The 24,620-nt window shown below is 30.9% G+C and overlaps 1 long non-coding RNA gene across 1 annotated transcript in view; it reads left to right on the top strand.

Annotated features, from left to right (window-relative positions):
• Nucleotides 1-23,364, top strand: part of LOC148283064 (uncharacterized) — a 136,410-nt gene extending 113,046 nt beyond the window's left edge. The window contains exons 2-3 of the long non-coding RNA XR_015821944.1: nucleotides 20,255-20,384; nucleotides 23,113-23,364. This is a non-coding gene — a long non-coding RNA (uncharacterized LOC148283064). The remainder of the gene's footprint in view (nucleotides 1-20,254; nucleotides 20,385-23,112) is intronic.
• Nucleotides 23,365-24,620: the final 1,256 nt, after the last annotated feature.

Consider the following 24,620-nt stretch of genomic DNA (forward strand, 5'->3'; position numbering starts at 1 on the left):
CCGTGACTACCCTAAATCTACAAAAGCTACCCTTTGGATATTTTTATCTGTTTTTTTATCCATAGTGTTGAAACGATGCTTTTTTTGTTGAGTTTTTTAATTGTTTGCTTTTTAGCATGAACACTTTACAAATTTACTACTATGCTAAATGTTCATTTTTGTAAATTTATTGATAATTTTAAATAGCTAGAATTTCACTCGTCCATGCACTTTGTAGCTGCAAGACGATTGGTTATATAGCTTCTATAAGTATATGTTATCAACTATCAAATATCTAAATTTAGTAAATGGGGTGTAGAATTCCAACTATACTGGCGCTCTGTAGCTGCAAGACGTGTTGGTATATTTATTTATTGAACTGCGCCATTGAGGTGATTTTCACAATATTGAAGATTTATAAATTATCCAAATATATACTGGCTGGATTGACTGATTAATAACTAAAATCAGCAGTAAGCGATCGCGCTAAAAACACCAAGATCACATACACATTTAATGACAGTTCAGATGTTTTTGGACAGGAGAGAAAAATATTGTACTCACAGTTGCATAATAGTAACATTCACCTTGGGACTCAGTAGGTAGTAATAAATTTAACGCAGCAACCTAGTATATGTGAAATACACCACACTAAATAAAAAATACTTGGGTTGTGGTCCTGTGGCTAGTGCCTCAGACTCACGATCAAAGGTCCGTGGTTCGAATTCCACTCTACCCTAACTTGATTCCCATTTTCTAACAGTGAGTTATTTACAACTCGTTGAAAATGGCCCTCAAAATGCAATATTTGGGTGAATCATAAGAACGCAAATATTTATTTAAAAAAAAAAAAAAACATAAATTTCATACGAAAACAGTGGCCCAGGTCAGATATTAGTTATTCTATTGTTTAGTTTTACCTAAGGTTTAAATAAAATAACAGAGTTATTATACTATCGACAAAATTAATTTGTTATTTTAAATGGTGTCCAAACACAATATTTTTTCGAAATAATATTTTCGTTCACCTTATTATTACTCAAAAAACATATTAATTTGATCGGGTTGTGGTCCTGTGGCTAGTGTCTCGGACTCACGGACCAAAGGTCTGTGGTTCGAATCCCACTCTACCCCAACTTGATTCCATTTTCTAATAGTGAGTTATTCACAACTCGTTGAAAATGGCCCTCAAAATTAAATATTTGGGTAAATCATAAGAACGCAAATATTTCTTTTTACTAAAAAAAAAAAAAAAAAAAATTTATTGTTCTAATACGTAACAGGAAAACAAATTTACGTTCTTTAAAGAGAACCATTGTTTTTTTAGTCACATTGTAGTTATATTTGTTTATTTTTTATTTGTTTACTTTTTTATTCGCCGTTTTTGACGCGACGTGACAGTATAAAGTTGTTTTACGAGCCGTTAGTTGACACCTTAAATTATCGGAGCTTGCGTAAAAAATAAAAGCCAGACCCTTCAAAGCCACCATCCATTATTTGTCATCAATTTGTCTATAAAGTGCTGAATAGCATTTTTTCAACCCCATCAGTGTGACATAATCATAAAATAATACGAGAGATATTATTTTAGGTTTTTTAAATGAAATTGATTTTAATTTTTATGTTAAAAGACAACAAAAACTTTTTCATGTTAAAAGGTTCATCGACATAATATAAACAAAACCTTAAACCTCTCCGTTTTAACCTGGAGGCTTTTATGCCCTGCGACTTTTTAAAGTTTAGACTACGTTCAAGGCTCTCGGAAGGAATGCGGTGGTGTGTTATGACGGTGTTTGGTTGAGTGTAGATAAAAATCAGCTAATCAATATTCACAAATATATTCCATCCTTGAATATTTCACGGGGTATTTATGTAAAATCCAATTATTTGACGAAACAGTATTTTTGCACAAAATTATTAACTATGATCACTTTTTGATTGATTTGACCAGTTTTGATTTGAGATGTACCCGTCCCATTGTCAAGATACGAATCACACTTACATGCACAACGCATTATATACCTTCACCATAGTAGTGGCACAAAAATGTGAGACCAGTTTGCTGATAGGACACATATTATTAAAAGGCAACGTCAACGTATATACATTGATTACATATATTTTTTTTAATGTTTTATCCTGTACGAGTAAAATTTGTTTTAAATGTAAAGTTCTTGTAAAACGTTAAAATATATAATTGAAAATTTCTTATAATGAATGAATTATTAAGACTTAAATTTTAATTATGGCAAAAATGCTTGCAAGATAATTATTCAATCCTTAAATATTTATGACCTCGAGTATGTTTAAGCTCAGAGCTTACTTTATATTAATTTTATGTAAGCGCAATAGAACTTCTTCTTCTTCTTTCTGTGCCATATCAGGTCTCCCCGACGTTGGCGATCACTCTAGAGTAGGCATTCCGGTCCTGCCAACTGGAACAGCGCCTCAACCCCACGCACTCTCATCCAGTCGCGGATGTTTCTCATCCAGGACATCTGTCGCCTTCCAACCCCACGCTTTCCCTCGATCTTTCCCATCATAATAAGCTGTAGAAGCGTATAATTGCTTCCGCGCATGATATGGCCCAGATATGCGAGTTTTCTCTGTTTTATTGAGGACAGTAGTTCTTTTTCGGCACTGGCTCGTCTCAACACCTCCACAGTGGTCACTAAATCTGTCCACGGGATTTTCAGCATTCTCCGGTGAAGCCACATTTCAAAAGCCTCTAATCGGTTCACGGAGTTCACCTTGAGAGTCCATGTTTCAACCCCGTAGAACTTCTACTATCCTAATCAATTGGGACCAGATTCCGTTCGCATAATTAAAAAAATGATAATAAAGAGTCTATTTTAATTGATTGCTCTATTTTTGTTGAAAATGAAAATGGTGATATGAAAACAATGCGCTTTTAATTTATTAAATGAAAAGGCAACACTGTTACATGTTAAGCGTAGTTGCAAGTGCTGTACATTAGTAAAGTATGTACCTAGCGTACTGCGAATGAAAGTCATTGCTTGCTGAACATCTCGGTCAGATTAAGCTATTTGACTGTCATCATCCGTTTTCGGGCAGCATAGTTGGTATTTTGCGAATCGCAGTACATTTTCATCCTTTTTTTTCTGAATTTGTAAAAGCGATTCGGAATTTCAGTGATTTGAATAGTCAGGGTTCGGGTAATTGGAGTTCTACTGAACTTAATTACAGTAAAAAATACCATTGGCAATTTTAAAAAAAATAATTGAATTAATTTGAAAAATGCTTTAACTCCTTAGTCCTGTTTTATCAAAATCGTAATTTGATTTAACATAATTATTTTATCGGTAATTAATCTAAAATACGTTATGATAATTTTAATGTATTTCAACCACGCAATTTACTTTGCACAATGACAAAACCGCAGAGCACTCGTAAATGTTAATAAATTATTGTGTCTAGCATTTTGATCAATAAAATAGTTTTCAAACATATCTTTGAAATCTAATATATTGGGTGTTTACATAAACTGTGACCATTTTTACCCAATGAAATTAACTAGAGAATACATAAAAAATTGCAATAGAGAGGGAAAAAATTTTGGAGTAGGGAAAATGGAAGTCATTTACAAGGTTTATGACCGGTCATTGGCTGGTTTAAGTAGTTCACGTACTGTGAAACACTCACCATTCTGTCAATGTTTGAACATCCATATTTCCTCAACTTTTCCATTTGTTGACTTTTGTGAAGTAAAAGGGTGAAAATCTTTATCATGTGGGTGAGATTCATCCGGCTGAACCAATTCACCTACTAGGCAACGCCTGAAAACAATTTTCCGATTTTATACTTCATCCTTCACCAGGCATTTAATTCAACAATGTTTTGAGTATGTCCAAACGCTTGCAGACTGACTGGATTTTTTTACTAGGGAATTATTCATATTTTATGTGTGTGCACAAATGTAATATAATTAACTCCCGAGGGAGGAAATCCAGCCAGTCTGCAAGCATTTGGACATACATATTTGGGGATGAAGATTATTCTCAAGTATAGACCAGGAGCCAAGGTATTGAAAAATGATATCCAAAAATTTACATTTGATATCAATAAGATAAGACTGTTCTTCTTTTTCTTTTCACATCACCTAAAGTGGAGCATGTGAACGTCGCTAGACGCCTCCAGGAAACCCTATCGCCAGCCAGCACTCTCGCATCCTCCAACGTCAATCCCGCGTCCCTTAATTCTGCCAAATAATTACGAATTATCGTCATTGACGGCCTTCCAGGCCCCATTGAAATGGGAAATTTACATTTACCTTCAATTTTATCTACAAAGTAAAATTAAGTTTTATGCATGAAAAAAAGGATATGTATTGTATTTTTTTTATAAACATGTTCAAATACATGTTACCGGCGAATATAAATTTTCTTACAAATATACTCATTTTCGTACATAAATATCGATTTTACTTTATACTTTATACGATGAAGATAGCGTTTGTAATCACGGCCTAGGGCCAACCACGTGACATTTTAGATTTGGTAAAAATATTGCCATTATTTATTTAATTTATATTTATATTTATTTTATTTTATGAAAAATATAATATTTTTTAAACATTTCTTTTTATCTTCCTGAGAGCGCTTATCGAAATGTCGATAGAGCCGGCTTTGTAATACCTCAGTAGATAAAGACTAATCGTACTGTCTTAGGAATTGTAAAACACCATATAAAAACCATGTTCAAGGGAGCATTTTTTGCTTTGATTGCGATTTATTTGAATTTTTAGTCGTTTTGAAGTGAACACTTTTGATAAAAAGTCTTACCTGTGAAAACAGAATCCTATTTAAAGTACAAAAGATAAATACTTTGATTTTTATTGAACTAGAAAATACGAAAAAAAAAACTATTTAACATAATACAACAGAGATGAAGAACATTTTAACGAAGATAATATAGAAGTCTAGGCATCCACAGGGCTTATGAACTGTTATATTAGCTGCTTTAAATGGCCACTATACACACGGTGTTACATTCATCATTCTGCCTTTATTTGAACATCTGTATTCCTTCAACTGACGTTTGTGAAGTTAGACAGCTGAAACCTTTATTGTTGCGGGTGAGATTCAAATGATTCAATATTTTGCCCACATACTTGGCAACGCCTGAAAATATTTGTCCACCAATGACCAGTGACAATGACAATAACCAGCCAATGACAGGTCATAAGCCCTGTGGGTGCCTAGACTTCTACATTTTCTTCTCTTAAATGTTCTTCATCTCTGTTGTATAATGTTAATATTAACAGCTTCCTAAGGGGTTGTCGGCTATGGTTAGTCGGCCTCGTGAAGTAATGGTCAGTACGTTTGCCTACCTAATTACTGTAAAGGTATACTTTATTATAATATTATAATATACAATATAACATCGCGCCACAGTCTCAAGATGTTGTGAAGCTAAGTAAATCTCCTTTTTTTTTCAAAAAACAAATTGAAATATTTTGTAAATTAAAGTACATTTTGAGTGATTGAAAAAAAAACATTATAATAATTGTTAGCTATCTCAGAACAAGTTTTTGTACCTAGTGAGATAACTAGCAACCATACTTACAATCAAATGTATAATTTTGTTAAACATAATATTTCTTGTCGGCCTCTTGGTGTAATGGTCAGCTTGTTTGTCTACCATGCGAGAGGTCTCGGGTTCGATTGCCGACATGGTTGATATGAAATATTTATTTAAAAGGGTGTTTTCACTCCAGAATATTTCATGGTCTCTCGACCTGAAGCGTACGACTAATCATCTTACCTTCATGTAACAAAAAATATCAAGATACGCTGCGATAGGTGTTCCAATGCAGTGCCCTATGCACAATTTGGTGCGGAAAGAGAATGATGATGATGATGGGGTTGTATCCAGTCCTTGTCTGCAAAAATTTGGACAAACTCAGAACGTTGTTGACATCAAATTTTTCAATAATTCATAGCATCTTTACCGTAAACTGCATTCATAGCATCATACCAAAAATGGACCTCTTTTATTATTCGACAGCGTGACTATTAGAGAGCGATAGATATAATGCGTCTGACCGCCCGCTTCTGTATGCTTGTTTGGATAAGAACAAGACAATGTTTTATTTTATCTTGCTCAGTGTTTTGGAAAATGGACCTTAATCATATTGTTTTGATAAATGTTCCAACAAATATGGTGTTAAAAAATTCCAGTTCGAGTTTTGTAGTATTTTCTGAGAAAATAGAGCTAATAATTGCAAATATTCATCAATTTTGATATAAACACCAACTACTTATCCTAAGTTTTATATTTCCGTCTCGAATAAACTCATATTGAAAGTAAAAGTATTATACTGAAACATTCATGGCGTTTTTCGATAAAAGCGTTCTTATTTAATACTGTCCCCGATAATTTTCCTTCATTATTTTACAACGAATTGGTCAATGATGTATTTTCATTATTTGCTGTTTCCTTTGTTTCTTCAATTGAAAGCAAACAGAAATATGTGTCAAAAATGCTCACATTCGTCTTCTTGATAATTCATTGGAAGGCTTTAATCAAATAAAATATTAAATTGTCGCGTCGGTTGGCGTGCGTTACCGCCAATCTACAATTTTGACATGAATGATGTTTTGATATTTGGGGATTTATAACTAAGTTCCCTAACTATACGATATACGTGAGACCATTAGACCATTAGGAAGCGAGATTTTTGAAGAAGATCAGTACTGTTGAGTGGACACCAATCGTGATGTAGATAACCAGTTGTGGTGAAGATCACTCATTAGCGATCGGCTAATCGTCGACTCTACTACTAAAGCTAGGGTTTCCTAGGACAGCGGTGCCCGTATTTTAACGGCCGTAGTGAACGGTGATGCGGTGGATAACCGTTGTAACGGTGACTAGAGTGTGGTTTCCTAGGAAAACGGTGTTATCAACACCATTTAACACCGTTTCCTTAGAAAACCACTCTCTAGTCGACGTTACGACGGCTGTCTACCGCATCACCGTTCACTACGGCCGTTAAAATACAGGCACCGCTGTCCTAGGAAACCCTAGCTTAACTGGCTCAGTAGGTAGGTTTATAAGCGTGTATACACTACGCTAGTCCTGTGCTACAGGCTAAAATGTGGTGTAGGTAGTAAATCAAATTTCTACATCCAACATCTCACGCGTGGCCACTTTACTCTTCAAAAGGCTGCTTTACAATTTAAAATAAAATAAAAGTCTTTACTTACATGAGTTTTGAACTCTAGTCGTTGAAAATCAAGTGAACTTTAATTAAAATTGAAAGAGATTTGTTATTGAATATATTTCTTATACATATGAGCACTGAATGTAGAATTATATTTTCACTATGCGGTTGACAATTATTTCGAGTTGCCAAGGTCTTGGATAGTTGTTGTAGGTGGAGATGAAAAGGAGTGATAAGTGCGTCGGTGCTTTTATACGCTCACCTATGTCACTGATCCTCTGAGTTGCCAACCTGTCGTGTATGTTACCTATTGATATTCTATTGACAACAAAATCTGTATTTTTCCTCCGCCTTGACGAGGAATTCTGTGTGTTTTTATTATTATATTATATTATTTTATTTTTTTTGTAATATATGTGTATTTGTATGAATAAATAATAATTTAAAAAAATGTACGCTTAAGAATTGGAGATCTAGCCTGTCTACAAGCATTTAGATAATCTTTAAACATTGTTGATCAATCTTGCTGGTAAAAAAAGAAGTATATAAATAAAAATACTGTTTTCAAGCGTTGTTTAGCAGGTGAAATAATTCAGTAAGATGAATCTCACCAACATCAATAGAGGTTTTAGCTCTGTAACTTCAAAAAAGTCAATAGATGAAAGATTTAAGGAAATGTGTATGTTACAAACATAACGGCGAATTTCATGCAGTGGTAAAGTGGCAATAAGCAACCCTTTAACCAACCAATAGCCAGAAGTCATAAGCCCTATAAATGCCTAGACTTCCGTTTAACTAATTTATTTCTCCATTGCAACACGTTTTTACTTATTTTGTTTAAAAAAAAATTATGTCTTTGCACCGGATGACAAACTGATAAAAAGTTACAATATTTTAGTGTGTTGTTCATCAAAATGTTCCATAACGGGAAGTTTTTTTATTGTATGAAAACAACTCTTTGTTGTAATTTGCATAAAGAACAATTAAATAAAAATAAGGATAACAAATTACGCTTTGAAGTACTTTTCATCAAAAATTTTAACAAATTCTTCACTTAGAGAGAAAAAAACTTGTGGAACTTTCCAAATTGCTGAGATTTTTCCTTGTTCGCAAGATCTTAACTTTGACGTGGTTATACATAAGAACCCTTAAGCTAATTGGATTTCTATCGAATCCTGAATTTCTGCTCGAACTTTGAATTTATTGTTTTTTTTACAATTACGAAGTCGAAAGATAGGCACTTTATAGTCTCCTGGAATTAATTTATTGAAAGGATCCATTTTACACTGAGAATTTTAAAAAATCACTAGTATTTTGCACCGAGAAATGGTAGTATCATAATCATTTATCTAACCACACTTAGTTGTGCATAGAGCACTTCACTTGAACTCTTTTAAGAGCGTATATAAAAAAAAAAACTTTGATACATGAAAGTAAGGTAGTAGGGTGGGCCGATGATTTTTTCCGAATTTTAAAATAAAAGGGGTCTAAAAAGGTGCCTTTTGGATTACTCGGAATGCAAAAAATATTTTTTAAATATTCAATACTACTTTTGGCTTTCAACCAAAGCTTGCAGTTTTCGAAAAAGTCGATTTTTTGCGCTAAACCAACTGTCATTTTGTATTTAAAAGTAATAAATTAGTCCTATTAAATTTTTAAATTTGCATTAAACCTTATTAAATAAGCATCTAAGGGCGTGATTTGCACTTTGTTTTGTAATAAATAGGTAGCATTGTTTTAACGAGCCATTGTTTTCGCTAATATTAGCCAGCCGCTCAACGGAATCAGTTCTGCGGAGTGTAAGTTTTTTGCATTTCGGTAATTTTAAAACGTGTTCGAATCAAATTTTGATTAAGAAATATCTTTGCTAACAAAAAAATAATTTTATCAAAACAGATAATTAGCAAAATGTTCAGACAGTGATAAACTACAAACCTTGGTTGAGGGCAAAAAGTAGTGTGGAAATTTTTTTTAAATAATGTTTTCCTTCAATGTGATCCAAAATGCAACTTTTTAGACCACTTTCACTGATGTATAAAAAATAAATAAACTTCTAACATCATCAGGCGGCCGTGGTGTAGTGGTCAAGACGCTTGACTCACGCACGGAAGGTTCCGGGTTCGATTCCCGGTGAGAACACAAAAATTAAAAATGTGATTTTTCTCAAGCCTGGTTGTTCTGTAATGTAATTCACCACTGTAATTGGGCAACCTAGCCTGTTGTGGTGCAAAAAAAAAACAAAAAAAAAATGAAATGAAATGAAATCAACCCACTCAAGTGTACAGTCTAACGCTTTAAATGCCAATACAATGCCCCTGCTATAAAGTTCATGTTTATAATATAGAAAACATTCAACATAAATTTCTACAATATATAAACTACAAACTAAACATTCCAATACAAAACGTGAATTATGACTATTTATTAACACTGCTTAACCTAACATCACTTTCTGAAAGAAGAACTAATAATGATCTCATTGTACTGTATAAAATTGTAAACTCTCTTTTTGACGCACCAAAAATACTTGAATTGATTAATTTTAGAGTACCTGCTGTCAACACTAGGAGTACTTTATTGTTTCATTGCTCCAGTACTTCTTCCAACCAACAAAACAATTTATTGATACTGAGACTGCATAGGTTAGGTAACACTTATGGAACGGCTGCAGACATTCTGTCCAATTCTTTACGATATTATAAGTCCACAATATTAAGTTTATTTGTAGCTGCTCGTCAAACTATTATTGACAATCCAATTTCATAAATTAAAAAAAAATACTCACTTGTTTATTTTTATTACCTTATACTTGTTTTTTGTTTTTTACCATTATATCAAATTGCATTGTAGTATTGGCAAATACGCATTTCATAGATACATATTTTTATTTCTTATTTTTTCGTGATAATATATGCTTATTTGTTTATTAATTTAACTTATAAATGTCTTTCTTGCTTACCGTAACACTTTATTTATTGTTTGCTTTACGGAATTTATTTCATAAGCTTATATCTTTGCATTTTTTGTTTATTTGCTTACTGTTTTTTCTTGCATACCTTTGTTATTATTGTTTTTTTTTTTTACTTTGTAAAACTTTTTATCATATCCTTTTTAACTAATTTCACAATTTTTTTCTGTATATTCTGTTTATTATTTAGTATGTTAGCATGTATTTCATTTTTATTTTTTGTAAATGCCTGTTGGGCGTTAATGAACAAAATAAATAAATACATTAATAAATAAATAAATACAGGGACAGTAATATATCTTAGATGGCCGGACATAAGAATATAACCGCATTCTTGTTCATCAGCATCAATTGTATTAACATAAATTAACAACTTTGTGCCTGTAAAACTTTAGTTTTAATGAAATCGGTAGGCGCATTTGTATCATATTTTCAGTGGCATAAACAGTGCAAGATGGTCTCAGTAATTTAAGTTTACTCATTTCTTTTATTCATTGAGTGGTAAAAATATATTGAGTTAGTTCTTATAGTACGCGTAGACTCATTTCTGTCCCATCTTAATGGTTCAATTTGTTATGCTGAATAATACTGTTGTTTGTACTAATTACTCGAATGTGGTAATACAAATGAAATGATCTGTAAATAATAACCCATCCGAGAAATATGTGTTTTTAGCTAAATAATTGTATTCATAAATATGTTTTTTGCTTTCCTGAAATGTTACACTTTTGCAGTTCTTTTCATTGGTTGGTTTTGTACTTTTGGTTGGTTTAAACCAGCCAGTGACAGGTCATAAGTAAATATGTATTCCATCTCTGTTGTATTTCGTTAACCTTAATAACTCGCTAGGGAGTGCAATCTAGTCCTTGTTTACAATCAATTGGACAAACTAAAAATATTGACAATAATAATGAATTATTCTTAATATTCAAAGCATTAACTTTGTGGTCCAAAATTTTAATATTATGTTAATAAAATTTGTATAAAACCACTCACCGACTTATCTGTCTACCGGTTTCGAGACGTAACCCGTCTCATCGTCAGGACAACAACACTATAAAAATAATGTCCCTTTAATTAATAATCAAGTAACTTTCCAATATTGTCCATTATTCGATATTTCATTGTAATGGTCACCCTACCTTCCCCCTCCCTTTTTCCTCCTTTTCCGATTGTTAATCCTTTTGAAATATTAGCTTCATAAGTCATTAACCCTCGGTGGTGGCGTAGTGAAGCATGTGTCCAACCTGCATGTCGATTTTATATTTTTGCAAATCTACTATGGTGAAGGTGTGTAGTGGTATTTGCATGTTGGTGTAGTGTTGTTGTCCTGACGAAGAGACGGGTTACGTCTCGAAACCGGTAGACAGATAAGTCGGTGAGTGGTTTTATACAAATTTTATTAACATAATATTAATAATTAATTAGACTAATTTTAAGAAATCAGAAGGTCACGTATTCATATCACGTCGGGGTCACCACTGTACAACATATTTGTTCATCTTCAAAACTGATTTTGAAGCTCCTGCATCACCGACTCAAAAAATTTCAACATTTTCATTTAAAATTTTCTGCCAAGAAATATGTTTAACTATCACTAGTTTACCAATAAAATATATTATCACTCGACCAAATTGCTATTTAACACGTTTTCTAGAGTTTTCATTAACTTCAGCTAGTGAATTTAACATTCATAAATAATTTATTTTCTAACGTTGTCATTTTGTGTCATTATTACGAAATAAGGGTGCGATATTCAACATAAGATGTATTAAATTGCGTGATATAATGTAATTGAATGAACGTTCCATAAATTTAAAGATAGTGAATATTATATTTTCGAGCGATTCATCCTCGGAACGATTGACTGAATTCAACGAGGCTCCATAAAGCACAATAAATATATTTTATTGATAAAAACATAAAATCCCCTGGCGGAAAATATAAATCGCTCTGTATCGATAAATGATTTGTCGGAAATTTCTGTATTTGAATTTTATACTCTAGGGCATATTTTTATCTACTTAAAAAAGGTTGAACAGTATTTAAATTATATAGGTTTTTTGTTTGATAGTACTTTTGTAAAGCTTTTTTTTGTTTCAAATGAAATCAAATTGATGGTGTTTTTATAATATAAAATGATAAATCAACTAAGTTGATACTATAAAAAATAACCCTTTGTTTTAAAATACCACACATACCATTTTGTGTCATATCTTCATTTTTAAATGTAAGCACCACCTCATAACACAACGAGGTAGACTTTTATCTTTACTTAATTTTTGTCTGAGAGTTGCTGTTGAGTCAAAAACATATTTCTAGATTTCTGGTTCAATATGGACCTGTATTCTTAATTTTCCCGGAAACGGGCGAAAAAGATAAATGAATTACGGCTAAGACTTCCGTTTCAAGGACCTGAGCTTGTGATTCGTGTTCCAGCAGTTTACTAACACAGCTATCAACAGTCCTTTTCATTACGTGCTTTCTAACAAAGCTCTCTTTTGTTTTCAAAGTTCAAACCCTTTAAGATTTTAAACCTTTTTGAGCTAACAAATTTAATTTGCGTTAAAATATCCAAAGTATACTATCTCAACTAGCAAAATATGTAAAATTTACGTTTTAAATAATGCCGAAGATTGTAGAGTAAATAAATTACGATAACTCTGGTGGCTCTACTTAATTAAAGTGATTTTAAATATAAAATATTAATATATTTAGACAAACACAAAACAAATCATCATGTCGTTTCCTCGTAGGGGTAGGTAATATAATTCCACACCGCTCTGTGTCTGCGTACAATACTCGGTTCCTCTACATATTATAATACACGCAAGAATTTGTTGAATTCAGTCATGCTACGTCTTTCGCAGTCTTCTTCGTTTTCTGTATTTTTCAACATTTGCATTTCTAGTTCAAGCTGTCATTTTACAGTCAATTTGCACTACCTTTTTAAACCAACACTTTGCCCTTTTCTTAATTTTTCAATAATTCTTATGCTTAGCTTTTCATACTGCGTTGAACTCGATATTGATAATAAAACAGATTGTTTATATGAGAGCATTTTTGTCGTATATTTTATTAATTGAAACTACATATTTAAATTAAAGTGATGTGATAGTTTTATTCACCTTTTAGTTAATTTGTTTTGCCTAGGATGATGTCCTGACTTTCGACTCCGCTTAAAATATATATACTTTTCTTTTTTTTTTTTTTTTAAATATTCATTATAAAGTAATGCCTAGAAGACTCATGATAAGGCAGACTAACAAAAATGTTTATTTATATATTTTCATATATATACACACACGCGTGTGCACCCTTATAAACACATACCCACATAAATATACATACATATATACACACATATACATACACACCCAAACATACATAAATTATATCCTTCTTGTCATTGTACTGTATAATGTTTAAATTGTCGTGGATAATATTAATATAATTTACCTTGCAATGTAGTTGAATGAGGTTTTGGTTTATTTTCTTCCTAAAATAATAAGCCACAGGGTTATTTTATTTTTTTGCATAGTAATTACATCGTGTTGGTTGAATAAAATATATTTAACCTTACTGTAAATTCTAGAAGCCATAAAGCTAACAGATCTCTGTCCAAAAGAAGTTCTCGTCCGTGGTACAATGTGTTTCTGTGACGTCACACTACGAGTTGATATATTGTGTGCTGTTAAGACATGATCAATTTTATTATTGTGATGATTAATTACTACTGTTTAAGCATACAATTGTCAAACGTCCAAAACATTAAATTCCTTGAAAAGTTGCTCTGAAGGATAGCGGTATGGTTTTTTATTTATTACTCTAAGAACAGACCTTTGACACTTGATGAGAGGATCGAGATAAGACCAAATCCAATATTATTATTTTTGATTGTAATAAAATCGCCCTTCGACTGAATTTGAAATACAAGATTTAACATTTTAGTTTTATGTACTAAATAATCGACAAACGTTGAAATATCTCAATCAATTACAAACGCGGTAATCATTGCACTATTAGGTGTGGATAAAGGTCGAAGTGGAAAAAATAGTATTTTATCTACTTGTTTTATCCAAACATAATATGGTTAATAATCTTAAATTTGCTATTGATACTAAACGTAGATTCTTTTATTTTGTTAAACTAAAAAAAAGAGTATTGACCACTTATAAAGATACATTTTATAGCAATTAATTATCTTCCTTGTTTACATCAACATGGATAATGCGTGCATACAAGAAGAAGAGGATCGATGCATTCGAGATGTGGTGTTGGAGAAGGCTGCTGCGTGTGCCTTGGACAGCCAGAAGTACGAATGCACCTATACTGGAAGAGCTCCATATTACAACTCGTCTGTCAGTCGTGTGTGACCTAAATCGCAATGGGAATCTTCCCCTGCAGGGAGTGTTCCTTTTCTTTTTTTTCTTTCAATCCGTCAGCGTTTAGAATCTTCTTGGGTTATTCCCGATCACTGGACTACGCAGTTTTTATAAGATCATGGTTAATTTCATCAAAAATTATTTGTTTTTTATATTGTTGACTCCCCTTCGTGCTGCTGCGGATATCCTAACCAATCTTTTGAACACATCCTGTGGTCTTGTCCTTTTCCCCTTCTCTTCGATTACCGAATGGAGCTTCTCGCTACTATCCGTGGCCCTGTTATAGGTCCTGTCGGATATACAGATCTGGTGGCTTTCAAAAATCATTTTAAGGATTTTTAAAAGTTTTGTAATCATTTCGGCGAATTGATCATGTCCAATCAATTGAATCCCAGTCAGTGAAGAATTCACTTCCCTCTTTTCTCAATTCAATGAAGTTTATATTATGTTCTTCTGGATTACCTTTTTTCAGCACAAAAATGCTAAGGCTACCATATTTCAGAGAGCTCTTTTGGGCAGCTTTTCTCGTTTGACAATGAGCAAATTTTCCGTGTATGTGGGCACCACCAAGGAGATTTATGTCCTCAGATGCGGTGTGCGGTATGTGGTGGGCAAGCTGTCAGTTGTGTGTTTGAGGAGGATACTGTCTTGATTTCGACATGTTGCTAGACGTGAGCCATACAATTTAGAAAAGGCAGTAATGTCTGGCCGGGTTGAAGGTAGGAAAAGCCGGGGTAGAATTCAAGATAGATGGACTGACCAAATAAAGAATACTACGGGGCTAAAATTTGACGTGTCGATTCGTCGCGCTGAAAGTAGATTGGAATGGAACAGACTAATCAGAAGTGTTTATAATGATCACGATCCTCAGCGTTGAGGGACCGACTTGAAAGAAAAAGTTAACATCGAATTAACAAAATCAACGATCTTCCTCTGTTTACCCTTTCAAAGTATCACATGTTGTCTTTAGATTATTGATTTATCAAACGAATTGAAAAAAAGAAACTTCTGCCTCTATACAGATATTAGTGAGGCATGTAGCCAAACTAATAATTTATTTAATTTACCTACAATATTTGAAAGGTGTATAAAATTTACGTTTTACTTAGTTTCTGCTTAAAATAAATTAAAATTAAATGTTAACAAAACTAAATACATGAATATAGGAAACAAGAGAATAGAAAATACGCCATCAATTGTAATAGAAAATGAAAAACTTAATGAAGTCACTGAAATTAAATATTTAGGTGTAATGTTGGATTCAAAACTTACATTTCACCAAAACGCTAAGATGGTAATAAATAAGATTGCAAAAAAAATATCAATTTTGGGAAGGATCAGAAGATTTATTGATAAGGACTCCTGCAAAACTATTTACAAAGCAATTATTGAACCACACGTTAACTACTGTAGTAGCATTTTATTTTTATCAAACAAAGAAAACATAGATAAACTAACCGTATTACAAAATAAAGCCTTTAGAATCATTTTGAAAAAAAACAGATATACGAGGGTAAAGTCGATGGTAACTGAAATGAAATTATTAACATATAAACAAAGAATATTTTACAATACAATGATATTTGTTCATAAAATTATAAACTCTAATAAAAAAACAGAATTTTGGAAAAAAAATGATCGGAACCAGCATGAACACGATCACAATACTAGAGAAAAGAACAAAATTAGACTTCCATTTAGGAAAAAGGCAAAGTCACAAAATTCGATTTTATTTAAAGCAATTAAAAAGTATTACGAAATGGAAAAAAATATTTATGAAGAAAAAAACATATCAAAATTTAAAATAATGGTGAAGACATATGTGATAAACAACTTATAAATTAAATATATTTGCAATGTTATTATTAGAACACACATAACAATATGTATGATATGTGTGCCCTACTTTAAGATTTAAATAAAATAAAAAATTTAAAAAAAATATAAATTGCTTTTATCAAAAGTAATTACAAAGCACCCAGTTTTTTGTTATCCGTAAGAAGGTTATTTTAGAAGTCTCATTATTTAATTCCAAAGTAACTTGACTTGTTCTTCAAATATGGTTTACTGTTAGTGCTATTTACAAGTCAAATAAAACTCTTTTTACTGATAAAAGAAACCTTTGTTTCATTGATATATTTCTTAAATTGTGAAAGATTTTACTACAAGAGCAAGCACTTTTTTCATTATTTCAAATGCGAAATACAAACCTAACGTGCCTGCTTACTTAACAACGTATATACGGTACTTATTTGCTAAAGGTACATTTGAAGTACTCTTCAAACAATTGTAATTGATGAACATTTTATAATATATCGTCACCGCTCAGGCAAAAATCGCTAACCCAGAAAACACAATTTTGAGAAATCGCAATTCTAAAGTTTGGAGAACTAGGAAAAATCAGATTTTTATTAACGAATTACAAAAGGGATGGAGAATACCTTAAATAAGGGAATATGGAAGTCTAGGCATTTACAGGGCTTATGACCTATCATTGGCTGGTTTAAGTGGCCACTTTACACACTGTGTAACATTCACCATTTTGCCTATGTTTGAACATCTATATTTCTTCAATTCTTCCATCTGTTGATTTTAATCTTTCGATTTTAATCGTTAATCTAAATGACTCCCTAGGGGGTGAAATCTAGTCTTTTGTCTACGAACATTTGGACAAACTCAAATATTGTCAGATTTTTGTGTTTTGGAAATTTTGTGTATAAAACTCAATTCTTTCATGTCTTTTTTATAAATTTCATTAGTATTTTTTTCTTTCAAATGCATTTTATTTAATCTGGAAGGTTTGTAATGTGGTAAGGTGGTTGAAATTTAGTTGAGGGGCTTGTTTGTCTATAATTTAAACAATGCAACCCGAAAGAGTTCGCAACTGGAAAAAAAAATTGCACATAATTATAAAATTTTGAAGTTAAAAATATATTTTATGTATATAAATATTTTTTAACATGTTTATAATTTTATGTTTTATTTTACTAATACCTAAAGACAAGTAAAATTTAGTTTTTGGGAGGAAAACTGTCACATTCAAAAAATTATGGAAATCTGCCTAAACTGTCAATAAATTCTATTAACCTTTAGTGATCTATGCTTGTTGTAATTTTATTTGATGATTCCACTTATTTTCATTCACAATAAATCATTTCGACTAACGCAACTTTTTTCTAGCTGAATAACCATGGTGACTTTTGCCTCTTGAATAATTTTACGCTTTATTTATTATTTATTTATATTTTTTTATTTAATACTCTATATACATACACAATTTATATACATATAAAAGCAAGCATATTGCCTTTAGGTATTTTTTTCCTACCTACCCAAACCGTTTAGTTAGAGAAAATTACAATAGCATGGACATATTGAACCTTACAATTTTATACAATACTAGAAACAAAAATTAACAAAATAAAAAGTATATAAAAAATTAACACCATACCTTAAAGAGAGAAGAGGGAATGGGAAAGCAAGAAGAAGGATAAAGGAACAACTTAAATAATTATATAGTGACATTTTAATCTTGACTTAAATGTCAATAAAGAAGGGGCGTTTCTAACATTAGTAGAAGGCAAGAAAATTAGAGCGATAAAAGGGTATTAAAAGAGTTCTCTCGTTACTAGAACGGAGACATAGTCTGTGTTGTGATAGAGGATAGAAGAGCTCTCTCAGATAAACAGGCGTAGTGAGATTATTAAAAATATTGTAAAGAAGTGATAGAATGTGAATGTTTTTTTCTATGCCTGATACTGAGCCAGTGTAGTTGCGTGCGATATTCGGTTAGGTGGCGTTGAATGCCATATAAAACTCTTAACTGATTTTTTATGGGAAGTTACTTTTACTTGAATGACGACAATATGTTATTCTGAGTTGTTATGCCGTTTCGATTTCTATAAAAAAAAATCACACAAGATTTATTGAATATATTGTTAATGTTAATCAATTACACTGTACAAATCATATTACAATTTGATACAGAAAAAGAACAATTTATTGCCAAGCTGTTTTTTTTTCTTCTCATTTATTCATATTTTTATCTTACAAACTATAATTAATAATCAAAATGTGATCTCGCTGGGGTTACCCGTGCTGAGTACACTTAACAATATACATTTTTTTTTTCATTTGAGAATAAACAAAGAAGACTTAGTTAATAAACAGAGATCATTAACAAAGTATTTAGAGATTTTTAAAAACTAGATATGTATGTACATCTACATTATTTACATTACAAAACGCACAATGAAAATAACAAATCCTTACATAAGCTATATACTTCTGGAGCAGTTGATTCAATATTGGTCTGGGCGAATGAGACAATCCATTTTACTTCTACCCAGCTCCACTACCCATTTTTTATAGCCTTTTCAAACGTTTTCTGGTTATTAATTATTTTGATAGATAATGGAAGTAGGTTATAGATTTAAGTAAAATAATACTCAAAATCCCTTTGTCCTACTGATCCATTGATCTACTTACCGTGCTGGTGATCCAAATACGCTCCAGTTACTTTTAAAAGGAAGTGCCCTAAGAACAACTAGGTGTGGATTTAAATTTTATAGCCATGTAAAAATTCTTCTACTGCTATTTTTTTCTTTTCTTTAAGCTTTATATTTTTTTTAAAATTATAATTATATAATTTATTTTAAATATTTATATATTTTTTTCTTAATTTCATTTTTATTATTATTAATTATGCAAACGTATTTTTTTTCGCTGATTCTTAATCTGACATTTCTTAATTTTTTATTGTTTTTTATTGCTGGGTCATTATAACGTGTACAATTGATTAATAATTTACATTCCCGTGGAAAATTATTATTGACTCTTTTTACAATTTACGTTTCAATTTACCCTTATCTGCTTTATGAATTATATGTTAACAATTCTGTTTTTTTTTTCAAATAAATAATTACTATTGTGTTTGAAATAAAAATCACTTGATTTTTAATTTAAGAGTAGTGGTGAACAAAAATGACGAAACTTGGAAAAGGTCACACTTATGTTAATTGTTTGCAATACTGAATGATCAATTACCACATATTGAAGTGCTCTTTGTCAGGCTTAAGAGGGCTTCAGTAATGATTATTAAAATTGATTCTTGATTCCGATAAAATAAATGTCATTATATACCTTCACGAAATACGTTGGCCGAAAATTAAAAATACAGTATTATGATATTATCTTTAGTATTAAGTAAAATTTTCGGCCTCGTTGTGTAATGGTCAGCGCGTTTGCCTACCATTTAAGCGGTCTCGGGTTCGATTCCCGACAAAGTTGAAATATTTTTTTAAAATAGTGTTTTCACACAGCAATACTTCATAGTCCCTGGACTGTTCTCTGAAGCGTAAAACTGATCATTTTACCTCTATGTAGCTAAAAATGATCAAGATACGCTGCGATAGGTGCACCAATGCAGTGCCTTATGCATCATTAGGTGTGGAAAGGGAATGACGATGATGACAATTTTGAAGTTGGTATGCTTGCAAGACTTTTGATTGTACCTACAGCTTAAGAACTATTTTAACGTTCTTGGCGTATTTAGACGTAATAATCCATGTTATCGTATTATATATAGAAATAATAGTTTGTTTTCCTAAAAGTTTTTTTTCTACTTAACTATCATCACATTTTGTATTAAATCTTCACCTTTTTTCCCACCAATAGATATATGTTATAGATATTATTCATTATTTGCTTTACTAATATTTTTTTCTTTCTTTGTTTCAGGTTTTAAAAGGATCAACTTATACGGACGACTTTTAATTAGTTGAAACTTTCTTTACTAAAATTTATTATGTCACGTTTCGATTAAACAATTTACCTTTTTTTTTGTAACACAGACCTCTGACACAAAAAGGTTTTTATATGAAATATTGTAAAAAATGCTTCCTAGAACAGCAAGGTCAATTTATTTTATTTTATTAATTAATTGACATCATCCGTTTATAAAGGTTAACCAGATATATTACAAGTAAAAACAAATCTACAAATAAAAGAGACAAAACAAATTAAACAATTGAGGTTTGGTAAAACATTCAAAGACATCATGACAAGATTGTGACTATTTTTGTTGTAGTTGCTTTTTTTGGCATTGTATTTTGTCTGTTTTAATTTTAAGTGATGCCTAAACACAGGAAATACGTATTTAGACATGATCTGAAAAAGTGAACCTCGCACATTGTAAAAACTGTGGAATAATAAATATATATATATATATATTTTTTCAAGCAAGTTGGTGTTTGAATAATATTCATGAGGGATCAGACGACATTACAGCGTCTATTGTCTGGTTAATATTATCTTCGTATGAGTAAATTTCATGTTGTATTTTGATTAATGTAAATAATTAAGTTTTATTTCGTTCATGTAGTCTGTGCAATTCCAATGGATAATAACCATTTTTATACTACAGTATTTTATCTGCGTTATATTTCTTAACTTTTATAATTATGTTCTTAAATATAATTATAAATTACGCTTTGAGATAAACACGCAAACAAAAAAATGAAATTAACAAGTACCGTGGAAATGTAAATACTAGTACCTTTAATGCTGTGAGATAATTAGATTTTGGTTTATGGCGTAAGCTACAGCGAGTTATTATTTTATATCCTTTCATAATGGAGCCATTTGCGGTTACGAATGAGGTACGTTAATTTTCCTAGAAAGCGATAGATCAAACACTTCAATGGTGTCTTGACCACAGAAACCACAAATATGATTACAAGAAAGAGGGCCTTTTGACCGGGCGCTCGGTGAACAAACAACCGTACTTAATTCTTCAAACAAGCGTTAAAATTCTATAATTAGGGGAAACTGGGGCACATGTATTTCTTTTAATTTCAAAAATGCATTTTACTAATAAAAAATACAAACGCGTTTTATTTGAAATAATTTTGATCAGATTGTTTATATTTGTCAATGTAAATGATAATTTAAAATCGCTATAAAAAATAGGTTGGTTTTTATTTACTGACATTTACTAACATAAATTGGTTTTTACCTAATTTTTTTACAAATGAAATGTAATAACATTATAATAATAAGTGCGTTCGGCTTGTAATAAAAAAAATCTACTAGCATTCTTTTCTATCAAGCAGAAATCAGACATGTTTATTTTTTACTTTTTCATATTTTTTATTTGTTATTATATTTACTTATAACATGTCAAGATAAAGAAATACTTCTTCTTGTTGTTCATAAGGATTTTGTGATTAAGTGGAATATTTCTGCTTATTTTTTGCTGAGTGTGATTTTTTATACGCGTCAATAAAAAACAGTGTTTTTTTTAACCCGATAAGCCTCTATTTTGAGACTTGTCAGCAAGTGGGATAGAGAGGACATGGAAGGAGGTAGTGAAAAATACACAACAACACCCAGACCAGTTAAGCAAAAAATCTTTCTCGGATTTTTTTTTTGCAACTGGCGGGAATCGAACTCGCGACGCCAGTTTCACAGTTGGCCGTCTTACTAACTGCACCACAGCGCCTGTTTTTAATAGACAACTTAAAATAATAATTTGAGCCTTCTAAGTTAAGCATTTTTTAGTTATTCCTACATCATATAGATTAAATTAAAATACTTGACGTTTTTTTTAAAACTCATTGATATGTTCAATTTTTGACAAACCGCATTCTTTATAGACTGTAAAACAAAAAAATAAGAGAAGATTATTTTTAAATAATGACATTCATTTTTTACTTTTTACACCATTACTTCTAAAGTAAAAGGCTATAGAGCAATGACGGTGACACTGCCTTTTTGTGTTTAAATATTTCAAATTTTTAACAAAATTGCTATCTTTTCTTTTTTCAAAAAGTATTTATCATTAAGGACGATTTGAATACTGTTTCTGAGGAAACAAAAAGACGTCTTAATTTTAAAGTCATCATTCGTTTAATTAACAATTCAAATTTAAATCTGCACAGTCGCTACGAAATCGAATAAATTATAAGTTAATTGGTCTGATTCGCCCCAGTCTTCTCGTTGTATAATGTTTCTTTGTACGGTGTTAGTTAGCGTAAAATACCAACTCCGAAGCCTCAACTTTAAAAGTAAATTGCTTAAAAAAGCTATTTCCTTAAAAAAGTACCTTTGGGGTAAACTGTTCAGAATAATGAAGCTCGTACTAGATGAAAAATGTTTTGAAAAACTTGTTCCGTATAAGTAATGATTTCAGAATAGTATTTTGTGGTTTTAAACACAAAATTTGACACTTTAAAAATAATTTTATAAAAAATAAATTTGTATAATATCTAGTAGCTAACCTCCATTAGACGCGATTGATTTCCAGAGTTAGATTCCGTATTTTGGTGATATATAAAATGTGTGTTTTGGGCTATTATCGCTGCAAAGATTATTATATCAATGATATCAGGGTGATTTGATTGAAAACAATAAATCTTAAATCTACTAATAATTATTCTTAGCAAACAGTTTTTAGAAAATATAACTTCCTGATTTTTCTTTTTGCATTAAACATTTATTTATAACTTGACCTTGCTGTCGTAAAAACTGAAGCATTTTTTCGTTTGTAATATTATTATTTGTGAAAACATTATTTTTAAATTAACGTGTTCTTTCAGTTGAAATTTGCATAAAGTTTTAATTTGTAAAATGGTGCACTAAATTGCTAAAAATTCGAGTGAATACAAGTGGTTGCCCAGTTAACGTTAAAATGATCGTGAGATTGAAGTGCGAACGAGTCGATATGAGGCGAAAGTTTTCGAGGAGTTTGGAGACGATGATAGTCGTCTTGCTGCTTCTCCAAGTTGGAGGCACCAGAGCGAAAGGATACCTGGATGCAGAGGATATCATCAGCGACCTAGATAAACCAAGTAAGTCAATATAATATATTAAAGTTAGCTCGTGAGAGTGAAATATCGTATTAATTTACATTTATATAGATGGAGTGTTTCATCAATCAAACGTCCTCTTTAAAACCGATATCTTTGTTCAAATACAAACCCAGTAAGAATAAAAAAATGAGATTTATGTGGACAATCATCAAATGTAATTAATTTTGTCCGAAACAATATTTTGCCGTGTTTTAAAACAGTATATCTCTATTAAAGTAATAATTTTGAATTTAAATGATTAAAAAAACTTTGAAAACATATTTTTTTTTGCATCATAATTTAATAAAAAATTATTTAGGTGAAATGAAAAAAACTTTTGTAATCAATACCTTATAGATAAAAACGTCATAATAGTTTAACATAACAAATATGTGTGCTACGTCAAATAATTAGTAAAAAATTGATGTTTTAAATGAAGAAAACAAAAAAAATAGTTTTTTAGATTTAAAAATATTTCTGATTCACGGAAAATAATGGCCAGAATTAGATGTTTTATGGAGAAAGTTTACTGGTATCACAATTTGTAGTTCGGAATCGATTTTTAGAAACAATCATTAAATTTATATAATTTATTTCCATTTTTTTATTAAATTTTATTGTGCTTTATTTTACGAATAAACTTCTCTTAAATTTACGTAAAAAAATGTTTAAAATATAATGTATGCATATATAAATAAAACTTTCATTGTGAATTAAAAGTACCAACTTAGGTATGGGCAAAGAATATTTTACAATACGATAATATTTGTGCATAATATTATTTATAATAGTAATAATAATAATTCAACACGAAATTGCAAAAAAAAATCAACGTGAATATAATCGCAATACCAGAGAAAATGAATAAATGAGATTCTGTTAAGAAAAAGGCGAATTAACTTAATTTTATTTTATTCAAGGCATTATAAAAATATTATGGGAAAAAATAATTAACGAAAAAAATTCATTTCTAAATTCAAGCTGAAGGTTAAAAAACGTGAGTTAAATAACTAATAAATTAAAGATTATTTTTTTTAAAGAGAAATATTAATGTTCTTATTATTTACTGAAATATTAAAATTTTCAGACCTAAAAGTCGTAATTAACTTGTGCTGGAAAAGGGGAAATCGAGTTGTGGTAGAGTGGGATTTGAACCTGGGACTGTTGGTCCATGAGTCCACAATACTACCCTACTATATGATTTATTTAGATATGAACCTTTTTTTATTAGAGCACCCAAAATAATATATTTATGT

Source organism: Micrasema longulum, unplaced genomic scaffold (genome assembly GCF_059751315.1).
Source record: "Micrasema longulum isolate JH-2025_06_02 unplaced genomic scaffold, ASM5975131v1 h1tg000263l, whole genome shotgun sequence".
Lineage (NCBI taxonomy): Eukaryota > Metazoa > Arthropoda > Insecta > Trichoptera > Brachycentridae > Micrasema > Micrasema longulum.